Source organism: Acinonyx jubatus, chromosome B1 (genome assembly GCF_027475565.1).
Source record: "Acinonyx jubatus isolate Ajub_Pintada_27869175 chromosome B1, VMU_Ajub_asm_v1.0, whole genome shotgun sequence".
Classification (NCBI taxonomy): domain Eukaryota; kingdom Metazoa; phylum Chordata; class Mammalia; order Carnivora; family Felidae; genus Acinonyx; species Acinonyx jubatus.
This window is the reverse complement of record NC_069382.1, coordinates 136,109,726-136,130,838: the sequence shown is the minus strand read 5'-3', so window position 1 is coordinate 136,130,838 and position 21,113 is coordinate 136,109,726.

Below are 21,113 nucleotides of genomic sequence, written 5' to 3'. Positions count from 1 at the left end.
AGTTGCCCTTGCACACAGACTTCTGTCAGGCCACCCCATCAGCTCAGCCTCGTGCTCACTACATTTTAGCCCCAGCTCAGAGCATCCCCAGGCTCAAGCTGAGCTCTCTCTTAAGAATCACCAGGAGATCTGAGGATGTGGGAGGGTCAAAACCACCCTCCAGTTTCTCACCATCTCTTTGATTTTACTCCCTTCCTTCCTTTCCTCTTCCTTTTGTCTTCTTTCTTGTTTATCTTACTGCACTGACCCTGCGGGCAGCCATTTCCATTGCTAAGGCTAGAACCTTAGGTCACCGTGCCCTTCTTCCATATTAGCTTTGCCAAACCCTGACCCAGGAAAAAAACTACTGTTTGCCTTTGGTGCTCCTCCTCTCCAGATGCCAGCATCACTCGATATGGTCATAAAACAGGGCCAAATGATTCCACCACAGTCTTTCAGTCTCCAACCTCCCTGCAGCCAACAATCCATTTATTTGCCTCAAAGCCACTTATTTCTTCCATGACGTTTCACTGATTCTGCAGGATAGTGGCTCTGTCTTCTAGGATCCCAAAGCAGCGTGCTGCCTCAAGTCACAAATGCTTGTTAACTGTCTGCCTCTCTTCTATTGGACCTCAGAGCAGGGACTTTGTTATAGCAATTCTTACACGTTCAGTACATACATACATAGCTGAAATCTTTTTAATATGTAGAAAAGAATCAAAAATTCCCCTTCACTATCTACTGCCTCTATTTTATAAATGAAAACATGAATTTATACATATGTGCAAGTTTATATACCTAATGTAATATATATAATGTATATACAACATATACATATAATGTATAATACATTATATTACATAATGTTATATATATGTGTGTGTGTATGTGTATATATATATATATATATATATTTTTTTTTTTTTTTTTTGCGCTTACAAAGACACTAGAGACTTGAGAGAGAGCCCCCTGCAGTCGGTGTCTCTATTTCCTCTGTGGAAACACACTACTAACATCACACAATCTTCCGGCCCAGCTCCGGGAGCACAATCCTCCGTTCCACCCTTGTCTCTTCAGGGGGGATAATGACCTCTCATTTCCCAAATCCCTCCCTGCTGATTCCTGAAGGAGAGGAGAATGAACCCCATGCACATTAAGTCCAGAGTACATTTGACTGGTTTCCCAGTCCCTTTAGGCAGCAGCCAGGGCCTACATGTGTCCCCCATTTGGAACTGACCAGTGTCCTGCCCATGCTCTCCTTGAGAGTCTTCCCTCCTCCATCCTATCTCCACTCATTCTAAATTTCCCCAAGATCTTGTCCTTCCTGCCTTCCTCCCTCTCTCCCTCCCTCCCATCCTTCTCTCTCTCTCTCTTTCCAAGGCTTCCCTCATTGCTTCTAGGTACATGCCTTCAGAACTCCCATAGCACTGCACTTTATCTCAGCCCTTTTTATGCTATTTGCCACTTTCTACTTTATATTATTGTTATCTATATACATTTCTTATCACCCCTGCTTGACTGTAAATACCTGGAGGGCATGGTTCATCTGGTTCATCTTTGCTGTGTCTCCCATAGCACCCATGGCAGGCCCAAATCCTCAGGATAGAGTGAGCTATGACTTATTACCCAGAAGAACTGTACTTAGGTTTCCAAAGTTCTGTAGAAAGAATTTGAAATATGTTCTTGATTTCCCCTCTGGAATAAAAACAGTTGTGTGGAATAATGACACAATTAACTTACAGGTTAATAATCTGCTTAATTAACAATCAGATAATAGTAAGTTTTACTATAAAAGACTAACATATAACTACATTCCATTTTAGTTTTATCTACATATACTTAATGTCAGTCCATAGTGTGTTGACTTTCCTAAACAGTGATTTTTTTTTCTGGTTATGGAGGCTCATTCAATAATACAGCCAATGTATATTAACTATACATTAACTCACGGTGTTTGGAATCCCACCATCCTATGCTATTTCAAAGTCAACGTAGACTTTCCATTCAAAGCTTTGACCTCACAATTCCTTAGTCCTCATATCCAATACCCTTCATCTCCATTCAGCTTCAGCCATTCACTACCATAGTCACATCTGGAATCTCCTCTAAAATCACTGATTCAGGGACACCTGGGTGGCTCAGTCGGTTAAGTGTCTGAATTTGGCTCAGGTCATGATCTCACTATTCATGAGTTTGAGCCTCATGTTGGGCTCTGTGCTGACAGCTCAGAGCCTGGAGCCTGCTTTGGATTCTGTGTCTCCCTGTCTCTATACTCTTCCCCTACGCATTCTCTCTTTCTTTCTTTCTTTCTCTCTCTCTCTCTTTCTCAAAATAATAAATAAACATTAAAAAATAAATGTGAATAAATAAATAAAATCACTGATTCAGATAGTATATGTGCACCCCAGATCAGCTCAGCCCTCCCTGCCCCCAAGGCTTCAGCCCCTTGCCTTGCTTCTCAGACACAAATGGTCATAACAGTGCCTCATGCCTTTCCCATCGATGTATAGCCTAAGCTAATACTGCCACTGACTTCAGCCTCCTCTGAAGTGAGGAACAGACCAGCATAGCCTCTGTAACACCCATTGTAGAGATAGCTTCAGCTATTCCAACTCCCACGTTTCACCTGTCTGGAACCAAAGCTCTAGCTTCCCTAGCTGCTACCTAGAGGGGGCCTAAAACATATCCTAGAGATACACTAAAATTAATGCCTTCTGGAGTCAACTTTGACCATTGAGAGACAGGAACCAGGAAGAAGCCAGCAGATAATTGCTTGCCTCTTCTGCCCACCCCGAAGCTGTTCAAAGATGTAATGGTTCTGTATTCTGGCTGCTCTAGTATGACTCAGCAAACAGATTTGTTTTCTAGAATCTGTGAACACAGTGGTAACGTACCACCTTGAATCTTCTTTTTCTCCTTCTCTCCTCATTTCCCTTTTCCCTTACTCCTGCTTCCTTAGGATAGCACCCCCTAATGAAGAGTTAGCATGTGAGCTTGGCCTCAGGCTCTGTTATCTAGACAAGCCAGGCTAAGATAAGATGGTACACTCTATGACTACAGCCTTCCATCCTTCAAGTTTATTTGCTCAGTTACTGTCTTTTCATGTGTTTTTGACTTTAAAGTGACCTCTAATTCCTTGACTCTCTATTTCCTTTCCTTCTGTCCTTGCCCAGCTTCTTTCTCAGTTTATATGAAGTGCTATATACTGAATATATACTAAATATTACTGTATTTCAAATTATATCATAAAGTTATAGTAATTTAAACAGTATGGTGATGACACAAAAATAGACACATAGATCGATGGAACAAATAGCCCAGAAATAAACCTATGTTTATAAGGTCAATTAATTTATGACAAAGGAGCCAAGAATATACAATGGGGAAAGGATAGTCTCTTCAGTAAATGATGCTGGGAAAACTGGACAGCTACATGCAAAAGGATGAAATTCAAATGCTATTTTACACCATACACAAAAATTAACTCAAAATGGATTAAAGGCTTGAACATGTCTTGAAACATAAAATTCCCAGAAGAAAACATAAGCAATAAGTTCCTTGATGTAGGTCTTATCAATGGCTTTTGAATCTGACACCAAAAACAAAAGCAACAAAAGCAAAAATAAACAAGTGGGCTACATCATATTAAAAAGCTACTGCACAGCAAAAGAAAACCATCAGCAAAATGAAAAGACCACCTACCTAATGGGAAATATTTGTAAATCATATATCTGGTAAGGGGCTAATATCCAAAATATATAAAGAACTCATACAACTCAAACGCAAAAAAACCAAACAGTCTCATTAATAAATGGGCAAAAAATCTGAATAGACGTTTTTCCAAAGAACACATACGCATAGCCAACAGGTACATAAAAATATGCTTCACATCATTAATCATCAGAGAAAGGCAAATTAAAACCACAATAAGGTAACACCTCATACCTGTTGGAATGCCTGTTATCAACAAGACAAGAAATAATGAATGTTGGCAAGGATATGGAGAAAAGAGAATTCTTGTGCACTGTTGATGGGAATGCAAATTGGTGGAGCCACTATGGAACACAGTATGAAGGTTCCTTAAAAGATTAAAAATAGAACTAGCATATGATCCAACAATCTCACTTCTAGGAATTTGTCCAAAGAAAATGAAAACACTAACTTGAAAAGATACACGCATGCCCTGCCATGTTCACTGCAGCATTATGTACAATAACCAAGATACAGAAACAGCCTAAGTATCTACCAATGGGTGAATGGACAAGGAGACTGTGATGTGTGTACACACACACACACACACACACACACACACACACACACAGTGGAATATTATTCAGTCATAGAAAAGATGGAATCTTGCTTTTGCAATAACAATAATGGACCTCAAGGGCATTATGCGAAGTGAAATAAGTCAGACAAAGAAAGACATTTAAATACTATATGATCACTCTTTTGTATGGAATCTAACAAAAAGGCAAAAAACAAAAAAAAAGTAAAAAAAAAAAACAAAAAAAAAAAAGAAGAAAGAAAAAAAGAAAACTCATAGATAAAGAGAATACATGGGTGGTTTCCAGAGGTGACAGGGTAGGGACTGGGAGGAATAAAATTTTAAACAAATGCAATCTCACTGTATTTTTTTGATCCAGCAGGTATGTCTATATCTATATATTTTGAAAAGTATTCAGCGCATTATTTCACACTCTTGGTACCTTCCCCAACATTGTATCTTTCAAAAGCTGGACAAAACTCCCGTCCTAGAGGAAACTCATTTCTGAACTTCTCTTCCGTATACTTGGATAGTGAGTACTAGTGGAGCAAGGAAAATATAGGCTTTGTTCTCATGGAATTTAAATTCTAGGTCCATGGTAGGAGCTTAAGTTGGCAGAGCCATTCTAGAGAGATACCTTGCACAATTTACTCTAATTAAGAATATGTATAGCTCCACTATACATATGGAGCTATACTCCACTCCATATAATTCCACTTCTGAGTATACTATTTATTCCAGAGAAATTCTGACACAGATACATATAGGGACGTGTTCAAGGATATTTACTGAAGCTTCTTTTGTGTTGTTATGGTTAGGGGCTAGAGGACAGGTAGATGTCCATCTCTGGGAGGATTAATATGTAAATTATTGGTGGAAATGTGCCAAAGCACTACACTTAGAAACAACAGAGTTGATATTGACAAAGCAAAACAATATACCTTAAAGATATGGTGTCTAGTAAAAATGGAAGGAATATAATGAGATGTACATATATAACAATACCTTTTGCATAAATTAAAATTATGCATAAAACACAATAATGCATATTTTATAAAACTACATACAAATAAAAAGACACAAAATTAGCACGTTGGAATATGTGCCTCCATGGGAGAAGGAGAAGGGGAGTGGAACATTTGAATAAAGGAATTCATAAGGGGAAAAAGGAATGACTCTGGGAAAGGAGAGGTAGAAAAGAAACAAATTTGAGAGACATTTTTCACCAATAGCAGGTATTATAATGACTATAAGATAAAGTGATGTAGGTTGGACTTGTAGGACTACTTCTGAGACTTGGTCAGAGAAGACCTCTCTGAACGGGAAGCATTTGAGGAAAGCCTAAATGATGAAGCAAAACCCACCAGAGAAAGATCTAGGGGAAGGAAACACCAGGCAGAGAGTGCAATGGCCAGGAGGACAGATGGAGCTTGGTGAGTTTTAGGGACAGAGGAAGGCCATTGTGGCTAGAATGTGTGAGCATGGATGAACTTGACACCAGATAGGTCAGTGAGGATGAATTTGGGCTCAGATTACACAAGGCCCCATAGGCAATAATGAGGAGTTGAGTTTTATGCCATTGTATATTCTCGATACCGATCTCGTCTGGGTTACTAAATACTCCCTGATAATCGTGCTCAATTTACCTGGTGAGCCTTCTTTCTCCTATAATAAAAACAGTATATCTTTTCCTCTTTCTTTAAACCCTTATCTTGCCACCCTTATTCGTGGTAGTTGGCCTTACTGACTCTTCAGAGAGAAAACAATAACAGTGGCCATGGAATGACTTGTGTCTGCCTTCTCCAAATTCATACACTGAAGCCCTAACTCCTGATACCTCAGAATATGACCTTATCTGGATATAGGGTTACTGCAGGTGTAATTAAGAGGAGGACAATAGCGTGGGCCCTAATCCAATATGACTGGCATTTGGACATAAAGACAGACACACATAGAGGAGAGGTGGTGGGAGGTGACCAAAAGGTGGCCACCTACAAGCCAAAGACAGAAGCCTGGGACAGACACTTCCCTCACAGCCCTGGAAGGAAGCAAGCCTGCTAACACCTCAATTCCGGATTTCCACCCTCCAGAACTCTGAGACAGTAAAGTTCCTTCGTAAACCGCCCAGGGTTTGGTACGTTGTTACAACAGCTCTAGAAAATGAACATAGTAATAATGATGACTATGTGTGTTGAGTGCATACAGTACATGTGAACACCTCTCTGGACATGCATTCATGCAGTTAACCCCTTGACCCTATGAGATAATATAATTATTATCACTATTATTACTTTTATTTTAAACACAGAAATTAGAGCACAGAGAACGTAGGTACAACTCATCTGTAAGGAACTACCTGAGTATCCCCACACCAAATCTAGAAAGTCATCTGAAGCAAGAAACGTTCTTTCATCTCTCACTGCCCCCTAGGATGTTATAGCCCTCGTCCTGTCTGTGCTCTCCGTCTCTCCCTGTCCCACTTGCTCCTTAACCTCCTGATTCTATTTCTGAATCTTTCATCTACCTGTTCCTACTGATATCTTCCCATTAGCATATGTGTGTCTGTGTGCTAATGTATATCTTAGAAAATTAAGTTTCTCCCACTTTATAGCATATATATGTATATGTATTTAAGTTTCTCCCACCTTAAGCAACGCCTTCCATTATATCTTATACAGCTTCTCCTCAAATTTCCCAACACCTATACTCACTGTCTTCATTTCCTCTGTCATTCCTTTGATTTTCAGTGTATCCATTTCTTTTTTTTTTTTTTTTTTTTAGCGTTTTATTTATTTTTGAGAGACTGAGAGAGACAGAGCAGGAGTGGGAGAGGGACAGAGAGAGAAGGAGGCACAGAATCGGAAGCAGCCTTCAGGCTCCGAGCTGTCAGCACAGGGCCCAATGCAGGGCTCAAACTCACAACCTGTGAGACCGTGACCTGAGCCAAAATTGGATGCTCAACCGACTGAGCCACCCAGGCATCCCTCAGCATATCGGTTTCTTAATGCTGCCTTAACAAATTACCACAAAGTTAGGGGCTTGAAGCAACTAACAACAGACACTTTATTTTCTTAGCGTTCTTGAGGTCAGAACTCTAAGATGGGTGTCACTGGGCTAAAATTGAAGTGTCATCAGGACCGCGTTCTTTTTGGAGGCTCTAAGGGAAAATCTCTTGCCTTGCCTTTTCCAGCTTCTGGAGGTTGTCCACATTTCTTAGCTCATGGTCCCCTTCCATCTTCAAACCCAACAGCTTGGCATCTTCAAAGCTCTCTTTGACTCTGATCCTCCTGCCTCCTTCTTTTACTTTTAAGGACTCTTTGACTACACTTGGTCCATCCAGATATTCCAAGATATCCCCTCATCTCAAAATCCTTAATTCCATCTGCAAAGTCCTTTTTGCCATTTATGTAACAACTTCACGGTTTCTGGAAATTAGGACATGGACTTTTGGGGGAGGCTGTTATTCTGTCTACCACACTCAGTAATCTGGTTTCCCACCACTCTGCCAAAAATACTTTCCCCAAGATTACCGATGAACTCCATATTTCTAATTTCTTTAGAAATATGTCTGTTTTGGTCGACATCTCAATAGCACTGAATACTATTACTTGTTCCATATGGGAGTAGCTTTATTCTCCAGAGTTTCTCTGCTTCTTCACTAGCTGTTCCTTCTCAAGCTCCTTTTTCCCATGAGTCTGCTTCTAAACATAGGTGTTGAAAGTCCTCAGGGCGCCTGCGTGGCTCAGTTGGTTAAGCATCTGACTTTGGCTCAGGTCATGATCTCACGGCTGCAGAGTTCCAGCCCTGTGTTGGGCTCTGTGCTGACAGCTCAGAGCCTAGAGCCTGCTTCAGATTCTGTCTCCCTCTCTCTCTGCCCCTCCCCCACTCATGCTCTGTCCCCCACCCCTGTCTCTCTCTCAAAAATAAATAAAACATTAAAAACTTTTTTTTTTTTGTAAAAAAAAGAAAGTCCTTGCTGCATCAGGTAAGGTTGTCCTTCCTCTCTGCAGGTGACCATTCTCTTGAAGGTAGTGCCCCCTTTTGGTTCTGCAATAAAGAAGGAGGAGCATAGAGACACTCGTTTCAACCTCCATCTGCACCTCCCAAGTTGATGTTTCCAGGTCAGACTTCTCTTCTGTGATCCCAGAACAGACTGTTCATCTGCCTTTTTTTTTTTTTTTTTTAATATTTCCACTCAGGGACCAAATGCAAGCCACTCAATAACAACATGTCCAAAAGTAAAGGAACATCTTTTCCCCAAGAACTAACTCTTCCTTCAGAGTCGTTCGTATGAATAAGCCATTTTCCGGTTAGATTTCTCTGTTTGGATTTCGGGGAGTCATCCTTATCTCCTCTCCCTCGATCTCCACGAAGACTTCATCCCAAAGCCCTGACAATTCTGCCACACGTGTATTGCTAGTATCCACGGGACTCTCTCCATCACCACCATCAGCCTCATCTCTTGCCTGAGCTGCCGTGACAGTCCCTTCACTGTCTCCCTGCAGCCACTCCTGCTCCCGTCTTGCCCCAGCACACTCTCCACACTGCTCAGTGATCTCGTTCGAACAGTAAGCTGACTTTGTCACTTCTCTGATCAAATCCCATTAATCTAACAAGCATATAGCCATGATGCGTAGGGCCATCGGTTGCCAAGGACCTGTGAAATTACATGGGACCTGGAAAAAATTATTGTCTCCATACTACAAAAGAAAAACTTACAAAACGTTTAATTAAATATCTATAAAGCATGATATTATGCCAAATAGCAATTCAAGTGCACATGTATATTTATATTTATATGTATATACATATATATCGTACTTTTTTAATGTTTTTCTTTTCTTTTTTCTTTTTTTAGGAAAGAGAGAGAGAGCAGGGGAGGAGCAGAGGGAGATGGAGAGAGATACTCTTAAGCAAGATCCGCGTCCACTGGGGAGCCCAACACAAGGCTTGATCTCACAACCATGAAATCATGACCTGCGCCAAAATCAAGAGTCAGACACTCAATCGACTGAGCTACCCAGGCACCCCTGTAATCAATTTTAAATCAGAAAACAAAAGGAATAATTTAGTCGTATAAAAACTCAACTTTTTAAATTATACAAAACTTTCACTCTTTAAAAAAAATTATGTCTGCATGTTGAATGGGATGCCAAGATATTTGAATGTGTTTATATGTTCTAAGAGGTGGGGCTTCCAGAAGTCAGAATGTATAGGACCCGTAAAAATCCTAAAGCAGTTCGGCCTCCAAGGCCTTCTTGCTGCTCTTCCGGTAAACTTCCAAATATTTAATGTGGCTTTCTAGCATGTCATGGCTACATGTTGTAGCCTGCCTTGGGTTGTGTCCATGCCGGAGAAATACACTAGCCTCCTAGGAGGCCTTAGACCAGTGTGTTTTAAACTGTAGTGTGCGTCTGAACACCTGGGGAGCTTGTTAAAATGTAGGTGCTGATTCAACAGGCCTGGGAGGGGGCTGAGATGCTGTAATGCATTTTTCACATGCTCCCAGGTGATACTACTGATGCTGGCCCACAAATCTGGTGGCACACCTCAGAGGGCAGCCCTCCATGCCTCTTTCCATTGGCCACTCCAGAAATGCTGAGAGCTCCGTAGGGTCTAGACTGGCCTGGAGGTTCAATGACTAGGAGGTACTTATAGTCTGATGGCAAGTCTTCATGAGAGAAAAAGATGATTTTGAGGATTCGGAAGGTGAGAGAACATGATGCTCTCCTATAATCAGTATTGAGACTGAGTACAGGGGTGAGACAGAAAAAGAGGCAAACGAATACATTCACTTTTACCTGTGCTTGCACTCTGACATAGGCTCACCCAGCCTTGGGCCGCCGCCCCCCCCTCCCCCCCCGCCCCCCCCACAAACCTGTTTCCCTAATGTCAGAATCTGGCTGAGGCTTTGCCTGGATCACAGCATTTATCAAGCAAGTTTATAATCATGTGTTCATGTACCTGTTTTAGGATTAAACTGTAAACTCAAATGCGGTCGAGGTGAGCTCTTCTCCGTGATAGTCATTCAGTGGATAGTAATTAATAAAAGAATAATGTCAATACCGATTCAAGTATAACTTCCAGCCAGAAGGCAACATTGTTCTGGAATGCCAGGAGATAATTCCTTCTCACAGGACAACCTGTGTACAGTAACTAGAGATGGGTTAGCTGTTTTGGCTTTCAGATGCCGTGTACCCAACACATGGAAATATCACATAGCAACAGCTCTATAAATGGCAGCCCTAGCTATAAATTTTAAAAGAACACCCATGCCCATCTAGCAATAGCTAGGGTAACATAAGCTGTTTGTTAATAGTGGCTGGGTTTTATTTGTTGGTTTCTTTTGCCTGCTGTTGATGCTGTATACTAATATATACTAATACTAATTTGTATTATAGATATACTAATATACTAATTTGTACTACAAGTAGTGACAACTTTACCTCCAAAGTAATGAAAGATAAATGAAAATAACTTGAGTGTTTTGTTTTGTTTTGTTTTGTTTTGTTTCACTTGGCGCTTAGACTATTATGCCATGTAGATATGGGCTATTATTTGCCATCCTGGCCCTTGAACAGCAGAAACCTGGCTTGAACTGTATTACAATTATCTTTTCAAATAACCATTCAAGGGAAACTAAATTCATTACTACCTTACCAGAGAGATAAACTTGTCTATTTCTCAAACCCGGATGGTCTGTAACTGATTCTTCCTCCCAGAAAGTCCTCCAGACTCCAAAGATTTCATTTAATCAGTCGGCAATATCTCCCTGAAATAAGAGTAATTGAAAATCCTGTTTTGTTTCAGTACTTCAATGGGGCAAATTGTTTTCCAGATTTTGTTCAGTCTATGTAAACAGTGTACCACTAAGGGAGCCCATTTAATGCCACAATGCCAGGCAGAACCATCTGCTCAAAGACAGCAAATAATAAATCAAATCTGGGCCTGTATCTATAGCCAGAATGTTGCATGAAGAAGCCAGTAAAACACAACTCAGTAGCCTTTCATCTTAGCACATTGTCAGATGTCACTGTTTATTTCCATTTTATGATCTTGCCGGTGGGGATAACCATGAATTAACCTAAACTACCTGACCTTCTCCTTTTCTCTGACCACTTTGTTACTGACTTTGCAATTTACACATTTTGTTTCCCTTTGAAGACCCAATTAAGAGTAGGCTACCGGGGCGCCTGGGTGGCTCAGTCGGTTAAGCGTCCGACTTCGGCTCGGGTCATGATCTCACGGTTCGTGGGTTCGAGCCCCGCATCTGGCTCTGTGCTGACAGCTCAGAGCCCAGAGCATGTTTCAGATTCTGTGTCTCCTTCTCTCTATGCCCCTCCCCAACTCGTGTTCTGTCTCCCTCTGTCTCAAAAATAAATAAACATTAAAAAAAAATTTAAAAAAAAGAAGAGTAGGCTACCAATTTAATTGTCAGTGCGGTCCATTTGAAACAGACACCTATGTTAATGAAGTGTAATAAAAATGTTACACAGAGTTTGTTCTGATCTCCAGTCATTCTATATCATGAAAGCCAAGGTTTGGTGACTATTCATCAGGGACCAGCCACAGGATACACAACATCTACCAGGCTGGATGTTTACACAGAGTGTACCTAACACAGAGTGGATGATCAATAAATATTTCCTGAGCAAATGTACAAATGTTGCTGGGCTACTTAGCTATAAGAACAGAGGTGAACACCACATTGTTTTTGACAATTTAATAAAAATTAAATGCTTGAAGATCCATTTTTTAATTAATAAAAATATAAAATTTAATAAAAATATATTATTAGAAATTCTGCAACGGTGATGGAGTTATTTTATTTTTCCCCATTAGTGAATGGCTCCTTTATTGAGAGAACATTTCAGAAACTACATAATTAGCACACTCTCCAGAAGCTAATTGTAATGATTTTTCCTTGAACAGACTTTATGTAGGAGTGGAGGCTCCACGGTGCCGAGAGAAGAATGTTTTGAGGGATTTGCAGTTGGGAGAATGGACGACAGAGTTTGGGTTCAGCCCAGAGATTAAATATCCAGTTCTAATTGCAGATTCTTAGAGAAACAGACTTGAGTTGACCTTGTGGAGGGAGTAGGTTCAAAGGAATAAAGTAAGAAGGAGGGCAGAGTTCCTAAACTATGTAAGTGATGGGCCTTCTGCCTCTATACCCAACTTACACGCCAACTGAGGGGTCAGTGTGTTTTGAAATTTCTTGGTAGTCCACGTTTGGCTAATTCAGTGATTCTCACATTTTTTGGTCTCCCAGAAGACTTTTACATTCTTAAAATTCTTGAGGACCCCAACATACTATATTTATGTGGGCCATATCTATCAATATTTATCATGTTCAAAATTAAAACCAAGAACTTTTGTAAATATTTATTTATTTTAAAATAACTAGTGTAAAACCATTAAATATGAACAACAAATGATATCATTTTACGAAAAATAACTATTTCCCCAAAAATGTGAAAGAGAAGTATCGTTTTATGTTTTTGCAAATGTTTTTAATGTTTGGCTTAGGAGAAAATAACTGGATTTGCACATTGACTTTTGCATTCTATCTTGTGTTATATCACATATCACATAATGCCTGGGAAATTTCACTGAATAAGAACAAAAAAAAAGGCAAATAAGGTCTCAGTATTGTCATAATAAATGTTTTCCTCTGTGACTCCCTGAAAAGACCTTGGGCACTCCCAGGGGTCCCTGGACCACACTTTGAGAACTACTGCTGTGAATACAGCTCCATACTACTTCATATGTCATAAGCGGTCCCATCTACCATAGTGACTGACTTTGGGATTTAGCCCAGTGGCTTGATTGGCTTCCCCAACCATAGGCTTCCAACAACGGCAAAAATAAATAGATAAATAAATAAATAAATAAATAAATAAATAAATAAATAAAGTGTAAGTAAATAAGTAAGTGAATAAATAAATGAATGAAAAAAATTGAACTGTTCCTCAATTTTAATATTTTCATTTACTCGATCTTGAAATTATAGTCCCTTCCACGAAGCTGGATCAGTCGCATTCAATCTGAGGTTAACAGAGATTAGACAAACTTGGCTTTTGGCATGATCTTTCATCACTTGCTCCCAACCCAACTGCCACATGTTGACCTTCTCATCGACTATAATAATCCATTCAAGTATTCATTCATTGGGCAATCAATCATTCTTTCAACCAACAGACTTATTCAACCCTGGGGATCCAAAATTTCAAAAGCCAAGGTCTCTGTCTTCTAGAACACAGTCAAATAGGAAATGCTGCGATTCTATAATCCATGCATGCATTTATTCATCATCCACTAATCCACTCAATAAATATTTATTGGGCACCTACTATGTGCCATCATTGAAACAGGTGGAACGAAGAACCATTTCTTGTCTTGTGGAATTCAACCAACTGGGGCCACAAACATGAATAAGTAACTAAAATATACAAAGTCATAATAAGAGTGCAAAACTCTCTAGGAAATTGGAGTAGAAAATGAATATTTGGCTAGGGAAGTTAAGGGAGAACTCTAGCTTAGGAAGGGGCCAAAAAACTGTTTGAACCAACAGTTCAAAACAAACTCATGAACCAAGAGATCATGACCTGAACTGAAGTCAGATACTCAACCAGCTGAGCCACCCGGGCGCCCCATGACCAGAATTTTACTGCTTTTGTTCGAACTCTCTGAAATACCTGCAGAGAAAAAAGTAAGATATAAAGACTTTGATAAAGTAAACCACAATGTGGAAGAAAAGACGAAGACGAGTAACCTTCTGAATATAAGCCTAGGGAACGTTTTACAGTTGTTACTGAAAAGGGAGTCTGCATGGAAATGGGCATTGCAGTGAGATGGAGGCAAAGATATGACTCAAAGATGCCTGACCCACTATCGTTTCTTCCTTTGGATGAAGTTGTGGCTTTGTCAACTTGGAATCTGGATCAAGAACCAGAAGAATGCAACAATTGTCAAGCATTCTCTTGAACGGAAGGTCAAAGATTGTAAATTCTTCAGGGATGCTATTGCAAGTTTACTCACTGAAGTGCAGCGGTGGCACTTTTTCTAGATCTGTGCCGTCGCTGGCACAGCGCTACCAGAGCGGCTGCATCCACCGGAAATACTGGAGGTTGCGGGAAGCCACGCGCTGTGGCCACTTTGAATCTCGTGAGGTATGGCATCTCTATCACCTTCCCAGGGCTGCTGGGAAAAAACACCACAGACTCAGTGTTTAAAACAACAGAAATGTATTGTCTCACGGTTCTGGAGGCTAGAAGTTTGAAGTCAAAATGTCGGCAGTTCCACCTCCCTCTGAAACCTGAAAGGGAGAATCCCTCTTTGCCTCTTCTGGGGATGGCCATCAATCCTTGGTATTCCTTGTCTTGTCTACGGCTCTTCAATCTCTGCCTCTCTTATCACCTAGCATTCTTCCTGTGTGACTATTGTCCAAGTGTCCCCTCTTCATAAGGATGCCAACCACTGGATTAGAGTCCACCCTAATGACCTCGTTTCAAATTAATCCCATCTGCAAAGACCAGTTTGCAAATAAGGTCACACTCACAGGTAACAGGGGTTACAACTTCAACATATTTAACATATGTTTTGGTGAAACACAGTTCAACTGATAACAATATCCTTGGCTAATTAATTTTGGAACTGAATCTAACGTGTGTGTGTGGGGAGGGGCACGCACGTGGGCTAGTGGTGGTAGAAGTGGGGTAGAATCCCTCTTTTCCCCTGTCCAAAACCTACCTGAAATAACTCAAAGTCATAAAACTAATATATCAGAGAGGCTTTGAATCACAAGGTAGGTATCATTTGTGAAGTGAGAAGTAATTTGAAGTATGAATCGTGAAGGTATTTCTACATGACCATTCAAGCAATGAGGTGTCATTGATGTTTCTAACTAACAAAGTGATAGGATTCAAACTGCATTATAGACAAGTTAATCTGGCAATAGTGTGAGTGACAAGTAGTCCAGGAAAACGTCAAGGCAGAAATAGCATTAGAATGTCAACATAAGAGTCTAGAGAAAGAAACTATCTGGCAAGGGCTGGAGATATGTGTGCATAAGGCAGTAGGCAGGTATACTGGACAAAACAGTGACCATCAGGAGGAAGGAAGGGGAAGGGTTAAGAAAATTCTGAGTGATCTATTGTATCTGACTGGTAAGAAAAACAGAGGAATTGATATTGACTCTGGGTGATGAGCTTGGTTAAGTGGGTAGAACATGTCACCATTAATTGGGACAGAAAGTGCAGGGAAAAAAATGAATATTTTTCTAAGGGGTGAAAAAAATAACAATACAATACAGAAGATGCTATACAGAGATAATAAAGATATAAATGTTATTGAACACATTTAGGAAAAACTGCCTTTGTTTGTTATATAGGACACTAAGAGGCAGTGTCCTCTACTCTAAAGGCCTACAGTTACCCCACACTCAAAATGTCACAAAGGACTGATTTTTCATCTTTACTGTCAACTTGCTCCACTCCCCCACAACCAGTCCTATATTCTCTACCTTGATTCTTTGCTATGATTTACCTGTCTTTTGAGTAATAAATCTGGAATCTTCCCAATGGCTCTTCTCCTCAAACTCTTGTATCTAGCCATCAAGTCTTTTCTATTCCATCTTGTAAATCTCTTGAATCGACCCTGCTTCTCCATTTCCATGGTCTCTGCTTTATTGAAGGTTCTAGCCTTCTCTCATCTGTTCTATTGCCGGAGCATGTTACAAATTCAACCTCCCAGTGTACTTGAACTCATTCCAACTATAATGCCAAAGTGCTCTTTGCACAATGGAAGTCTGATCATATTGTCTTGAGACAGCTTATCCATGCTAAGACCTATCCCTGCCCCCTGCTTTACTGCCTTCCAGATAAAGTCCAAACTCCATAACATGACCTAAAAATCTTGTGTTTTTGACCCTGATTATCTCTAGACTCTGTCTCTTTCTATAATGCCCATCTTCTCAGTACATTTTAGCGCATTTAAGGATTTTTGGAACTTTATAACTTCTGAACACCCCTTGCTTCTTCTTGTCATGAAGCTGCTCCCTTGGAATTAAATCCCCTTTCATGATATCCCTGATACTTCCATGAGCAAATACTCCTCCTTTCTCTCTCTTACCTCTGTAGCACAACATACTTCCCCTATCATGCTTATTAACACTCTGTGTCATCTTTTTTTTTTAAGTTTTTTTAAATGTTTATTTATTTTTCAGACAGAGAGAAACAGAGCATGAACGGGGGGAGGGTCAGAGAGAGGGAGACACAGAATCTGAAACAGGCTCCAGGCTCTGAGCGGTCAACACAGAGCCTGACGCAGGGCTTGAACTCGCAACCACAAGATCAGGACCTGAGCCGAAGCCGGACTCCCAACTGACTGAGCCACCCAGGCGCCCCTACACTCTGTGTCATCTTTGATGCAACTGACCCCCCCACCCCCCCCGCCAGGTCACCAGCAAACTCCATGAGGGCAGGACACCCCAATTCCATCCTACAAGCAGACAGAGCGTCTATTTTATTTCATGCACTATGCTTGTGCTCAAGATCGAAAGATGAATGGGTTACTCTTCTTAAGTTTATGAAACCTGTGGACCAAAGAATTTGATTGTTCAAACATTGAAAAGGAGCTTATAGGCTAACAGGAGAGCCAAGGTAAATGAAAATGTAAAAAGAAAAAATAAGTTGCTATAGTCAAAAATGAATTATTACAGGTCAGAATTTTAATGTGTTTAGTTAAAAGCTACTGCAAGACATATAGGCCAGAGTAGCTACAGTATTATCTTTAAAGCAAACCATACAGATCAAAACAGAACAAAGTGAGCGTGAATTTCCAAATATAAAAATGATGACATTTTTTAGTTCTTTTGAAGAAGTCAGTGGACCGATACATTGCTTTTGACATTTTATTTGCACCAACTAAAGTAACTCTCAACTCTGCTTTTCTCCAGTCAAAATAGAGAAATGGTATAAAAATAAATGTATTTTAAAAAATAGTAGAGTAGGTAAGCTATTCATTTTCTGATCAGAACTGACCTCCTGAAACATCTGATTTGGCTTCTGATTCATGGCAATTTTGCCCATTGCCATCCACACTTGCAATCCAACCACATTCATTTCTCAATGGGGTTTGTATAGTCATGTCCAAAGTGAACTCCCCTACTCCTCTCTTGCTCTCCAAGGAAGTATAACCCTCTTACTCCATTCTCCACACAGCAGTAGACTCTTCTTAGAATACATGTTTGCTTTTCTGCTTAACATCCTTCAATGGCTTCCCACTTCATCAGAATAAAATCCAGATTTCTCTCCCTCCCATGAAGGCCTGCAAGATCTGGCTTCCAGCTCATGGGGCTCATTACTCTGCAATAGTGATAATCACTGGACTTCCATTAAGAAGTCTGTCTTGTCATGTCAAGATCTTTCACCCCCACCGCTCTGCTCTTCCTGTTTCCTTTGCCTGGAAATTTTCTACCTCTTCTTAAAATGACAGCTTCTTTCATTTTTAGATCTCAGCTTAAATATCACCTTCTCTTGGAGACCTTATCAGCTCTCAGCCCTTTACAGATGGTCCTACATTTGTCCTTCTCTTTGTTCATTTGTTTTTATAGCATTAATTTTGTTTTATTTTTAATTAGTCTTTGTTTATTTTAAATAAATTAGCTACTTGGTCTTTTGGGTTTTTTGAGCTAGAAAGGGAGCTCTATCAAGAAAGGGACATCTCTGACTCATTCATTTTGGTATTTCCAGAGCCTAGCACATTAACTGGCTCATAATAAGCCACTCAATACATGTTTATTGAACAAACGATCCTTTATTGTACATTTTATGTTATATTCAAAGAAATTTTTACAATTTTCATTATATTTTATGGGTGCTTTTTAGTGATTTAATATCATCTTCTTTACTAAAATTTTAGGAAAGTAAAGATCAAGTCCATTTTGTTCGCTGATGTATTACTGGCACCTTGCAGGTATAAGGTCCTCAACATATATTTATTCAATAAATGAATATATTAAACAATTACCAAACAATGGACGACACTTAAAAAAGGTAATATTAAAATACCCAAAAAAGTGTCCAGATAATTCATTGTGTTAAAACAACACAGATGAGGGGCGTCTGGGTGACTCACTGGGTTAAGCATCTGACTTCAGCTCACATCATGATCTTGCAGTTTGTGGGTTCAAGTCGCAGGCTCAGAGCCTGGAGCCTGCCTTGGATTCTGTGTCTCCCTCTCTTTCTCTGCCCGCCCCTCACTTATGCTCTGTCTCTCAAAAAGTGAATAAACATTTTTAAAAATTTATTAAAAAAAAAACCCACAGATGAACTCTGCTGTCAATAATAATCTTAAAAATTAAGATCTAATAACCAGACTGTTGGATAGAGATTTCACTTTTTTTTTTTAATCAGTGATCCAGTCTTGTATGTTAGCATCTACCTGAAACAGACTATTCATTTATGGGAATAGAATGTACTCAAAAGCGTCTATGATGTGTAACAACCTAGTCCCTGTTATTTGTATGACAACCTAGTCAGTATAATTTTGATGGAAAGTTTCATCAAAGAGATTTCCAGAATTGATATTGAAGCATAATCTTGACCCACACTTCTACTCTGTAGAAGTTTTAGGGCCATAGTGTCGAATGTCTATTATGGTATGTAGATAGTATCAAAATGGCTGAAGTACCCAGTATCTCCTTCCACTATAAGAAGGAGTCTATTTTCCTAGTTGTTGAATCTCTTTTAGCCCTGAGACTTGTTTTGATCAATAAAATATGGCAAAAGTGATACTGTGCCAGTTCTAAGTCTCAGCCTCAAAAGGTCTTATACCTTCTCCTCTTGATTCTTAGAAATCTGCAAATGCCATGTGAAATAGCTTGGTAGCCTGCTGGAGGATGGACAAACACATGGAGAGAGACCCCAGTTGTTCAAGATATCCCAGCTGAAGCCATCATAATCAGCCAGCCAGGCCAGAACACCAGCTGCCTGCAGATGCATAAGGGAGCCCAGTCGTATTAGTTTTCTAGGGCTGCTATATGAAAATACCACAGACTGGCTGGCTTAAGCAGTACATATTTATTTGCTCAAAGTTCTGGAAGCTAAAAGTCTGAGATCAAAGTATTAGCAGAGTTGGCTCCTTTTGAGGGCTATCAGGGAAAGATCTGTCATTCCAGGCTTCCCTCCTTGGCTTATAGATAGCTGTCTTCATGTTCACAAGGTGTTCTTCCTATATCTCTGCATCATCTTCTCTCTGTACATGTCTGTGTTCAAATTTCCTCTTCTTGTAAGAAGAGGATATCCACCAATCATGGATACCACCCTAATGACCTCATTTTACCTTAATTACACTGTAAAGATCCTATCTCCAAATTTAGTAACATTCTGAGGTACTGGGGGGTTAGGGAATCAACATATGGATTTGAGGGGTCAAGGAAAGGGTGGCACAATTCAGCTTATACCACCAGCCGATATCAGCAAAGACAGGGAGGACTGCCAAGCTCAAATCTGCCTAGTCCAAACTGGTGACCTACAAAACAGAGAACTAAATAAATAGCTGTTGTTCTAAGTCGCTAGGTTTTAGTTTGTTACACAGCAAAGTTAACTGACTGATACAGCCATACTTAACTGAATTTAAGTGTTTTTACTACCTGTTTTTACGACTGTAGACTATTGTAGTCCATTTGGGCTGCTCTAACAAAATACCATAGATGGGTAACTTACATAGCAAAAAGTTCTGGAGGCTGGCAAGTCCAAAAGCAAGACCCTGCCATTTTGGGAGTCCAATGAGAGCCTGCTTCCTAGTTCTTAAGATGGCTGTCCTCTCCCTGTGTCCTCACATGACAAAAGGATGAGAGAGTTTTCTGTGGTGTCTTTTATAAGGGAACTAATCCCATTCACGAGGTCTCCCCTCTCTAATCTATTAATGTCCCAAAGATCCTACTTCCTAATACTATCACTTGGAGATTAGGTTTCAACATGTAGATTTTGGGAGAGACGCAAACATTCAGTCTATAGCAGCAGGCTGTCCAGATATTACTAAGTGAATTATAAGAGCTGTGCCGGTTACGTGGAGTACTTGCTGAAATAAGCATTCACTGAAAACATACTTCGTCTCTCTAGCACTACAAGGATGAGCTAGATGTCATTTACCACAGCTATTTATTTATTTATTTTTCTCTCAGATTATCCTTTGGGAAGTCCAAGAGCAGTGATCACATTATCACCTCAAACTCAGATGTAGTACTTTCCAGTCAATATCTCTGCCAAAATATGTTCTCCAAAGTACATTCTTGTCCAAGTTTAAACTGATCTATTTTCTGAAAAATCAAATCAAGTGCACCTCATAGCACCCTCCCATAGGTAGATACCATAGTTTATTTACTTTTATGTGTGATGTTGCATTGCTAAATACCAATATTTTCACCAGAATAAATTTAGTCTTGCAAAGTTAAATTTCATGCACATCAGAAATGTTTCCCCGATTGAATAAATATTGAAATGAGCAAGTCTACTTTTTGACAGAGAGTGTTAAATGTATTTGGTCGTCAGATTTGACTTTGTATTCCAAACGATATCCTAATATTTTTGGCAATGTCTCAAAGCTCTTATGAATCTCCTAGCCAACGGTTACTTAGGAGGGCAGTTTCTTTACCTAGCAGGAAAATTTTCTGGTTAATTCACCTTAGAATCCCATATTTTCCTCTTTTAATTTTTCCTACATATTTAAACACAGCTAAAATTGATACCAAGGAACATTCTAGACGCCCTACCTGGTTAAGTAGCCTTATTACTCTCATGTTGGGGAACTGATAATTTATTGTTCTAATTTTAACTGGATTAAAATCCTACCATGCACATCA